The sequence below is a fragment of the Kryptolebias marmoratus genome, linkage group LG8 (genome assembly GCF_001649575.2).
Source record: "Kryptolebias marmoratus isolate JLee-2015 linkage group LG8, ASM164957v2, whole genome shotgun sequence".
In the NCBI taxonomy this organism is placed as follows: Eukaryota; Metazoa; Chordata; class Actinopteri; order Cyprinodontiformes; family Rivulidae; genus Kryptolebias; species Kryptolebias marmoratus.
In genome coordinates this window covers 28,944,178-28,947,291 of record NC_051437.1, presented here as the reverse complement: position 1 = coordinate 28,947,291, position 3,114 = coordinate 28,944,178, and positions in this window count along the sequence as shown.

Sequence of the window (3,114 nt, the reverse complement as noted above, 5' to 3'; positions counted from 1 at the left end):
TGTCCGTCCACCGACTGGTTTCTGGTTAAATGTCCCTCAGCAGGTGTCTCCTGGACATCAGGGTCTCCATCATCCAGCTCCTGGCTGATGTTTGACTCTTTGGTTGCGTTTATTTCTGCACAGATCTGAGTTTCAAACCTCCAACCTTTCAGTCAGGTGGAGGACGACCCGACGTCCTGGTCCAACTGTGTCCAGGTTCCATCCGGAGGTGGTCCTCCTCACTTAGTCCCACATCGCGATGCTGCCACCACCGTGCCTGACAGCTGGTTCAGTGTTCTCAGGTCTGAAAGCCTCCAAACGTCCTTCTTGTCTTTGTGTCCAAACAGCTCAGTTTTCTCCAGGAGACATTTGTCTCGTCCATGAGGACAGCTGCAGGTTTCAGTCCAGCTTAAAGGTTCTGGAGCGTCTTTCTCTGTCCTCTCAGTCCACAGTGATGTAAAACTGTCTCCACTGTGAACAGGGACTCTGTTGGACAGGGACTCTGTGGACAGGGACTCTGTTGGACAAAGACTCTGGACAGGGTCACTGTTGGACAGGGACTCTGTGGACAGGGACTCTGTTGGACAAAGACTTTGTGGACAGGGACTCTGTGGACAGGGACACTGTGGACAGGGACTCTGTAGACAGGGACTCTGTGGACAGGGTCTCTGTGGACAGGGACTCTGTTGGACAGGGACTCTGTAGACAGGGACACTGTGGACAGAGTCTCTGTGGACAGGGACACTGTGGACAGGGACTCTGTGGACAGGGACAGTTCACGGTAGACTGATCTGGGTCGTCCCTGAACATGTGAACCTTTGTCCCTCCGCCTGAGGGGGACAGACGTGTTCGTCCATCCAGTGAGAAACAAATAAATCCTCTCTTCATGCTGCAGTCGATCATGATCACTAACAGGAAGTCGTCATCGAACCTTCAGATGTTTTTAATGTTTGCAGAGAGAATCAGACTTTTTTAATCTTTAAAGTTTAGTTTCAGTTTTAACCCTTACATCCCAGAATGACTTCCTGCCGTCGGATCAGCTGTTTGAGGTTCTCATGGATCGAGCAGCTGTTCCTCTGTGACCGTGAGCCTGTTTTATATGAAGAACGTTTCGTCTGCTTATTTATTTTACACGAACTGGAATAAAGTTTCTAATTTTAGTAACTTTTTAATCGTCTGCTCCTGTTTTTAAGCCGAACATCAGATCTTAACTGAACCAGCGTTTTTTTAAAGATTAGTGATAAAATTCAGTTTTTTATCATTTCTCTGCTCCACAGGAAGTTAAACGTTTCAATTAATGACTTTTTATTTTACTTTTCACATTTGAAGCACTAAAATAAAACAGCAGACTGATAAATGCTGAGTTTTCTGGTCACTGTGCTCTGATGAGATAACACAACCTTCACCAGCTTTTTAATAATCGAAGCAGCTTGATGAACTTTAAAAGTGCAGATTTTAAAGAAAGAGGATAAAACCTCAAGATAAAAGACGAGCTTCTCCAGGGTTTAAAAAGTTAATCTGAACTTTTAGCTTAAATCTTATTGTCTCTCAGTTCAGGACTTCCTCTTAAGACGTTTTTTTCGGTTGATTGCTGAAGTAAAAATAAAAAGTTCACTCACTCCAGGATCTGTTATGGTTTCTAAATTATTTAAATTTGCCAGAAAATTTCCAAAGGAGCCAAAAAAAAAAAAACGGTGATTTTTTAAAATTTTAGATGCAGGAAAATGAAAAATGAAACCTTTCATGAGTTTAACGCTGAGGTCTGCTGCCACACCTGCTAGTGTCGGTTAGCTGTGGCGGCCATCTTGAATCAGGTGATTGTTTCCTCAGAGCTTCAGTCGAATCCGTCCACTGGTTCATGAGATATTTTGCTAACAGACAGACAAAAACTTCAGTTATGAGTAAAAATGTGAACAGAAGAAGGAAGTTCTGTGAATTAATTTATTTTAAACTCGTTTATTTTATTTTGTTTATTTTGCATCCTGAATATTTGTCTTCTGTTTACAGTTTGATTATTTATTTTGTAAGATGATGTTTTGTTTCTTTTAGTTTTGCTTTTTGTTTGTCGTTCAGTTTAAAAGAACATTTCACGCAGAATAATAAACATGAACCGTTTTAACTTTACATCAAAACACAGAAAACTTGTCTGTTTTCACACAGTTATATTTTTTATATTTTCTTTTTAGCTTTATTTGAAGAGAAATAAAGAAGACAACAACCTCCTCTCAAACTTAACTCTTCACAGTCGACGGACGCGCCGGCGCGTCCAAGTCACATGACCGATTTAAAACACTCTAGCGGGAAAGATCCGCCCTCTCAGACACTTCGTTTTAATCTGTGTCGAAAGTCCAGACTTCAAGCTTTACACTAGTTTTTAAATCATCTCGATAAGCCAAGGAAAACCAGAGTTATGAGAAATTATTCCCGACAGATATATATTTTTTTAAAATCATCCTCATATTTTCAGCGCGTTAGAGCGAGAAGCGCCAAAACCGGTAGAAAACTCCCCCATCCTCCGTCCGATCTCACCCCCAACCGAGCCGAATGAAAAAACAGCCCCTCCTCTCCAATCTGACGGAGGCTCAACGTTTTCTGTCAAGCGACCAAAAATCTACAGTAAAAAGACGAAAAGAGGCGCAAAAATTAAAAGAAGTTTGGCGGCGCGGGAATGAGTTATCAGTTATGAGACTTATTATGACCTAAACAACAAATATGGACATACTGACGTTGTCTGTTTACGTAAAAGCATCAAATATATCTACTTCTTAAAGGGTGTCCCATTTTTTTTGGAATATTTCACCACTTTCGTATAAAAGCCAAGGTTTAGGAGTGACCAGGATTTGAATTCGGTCTCGTGTGGTTGGTATAACCATCAACTTCCGACCCTGTCGCCTTGCCTTCGATGCTCTTACTGCGTCGTCCATTTTATTCCGTCTCAAGCTTTTGAGCTGACAGCAACTCCACTTCAAAAAAAAAGCAGAATAATACGACGACTCGTAGACGTCGGGTTTGCCTCGGCTGGACCGCAGGCAACCAAGCGGGCTCTATGATTGTAACAGATGAGGTGAAGCCTGAAGAACCCACCCGGCAAGAAGCAAATTGATTGCGAGGCCCGTTGGGAGAAAAAAAAAAAAA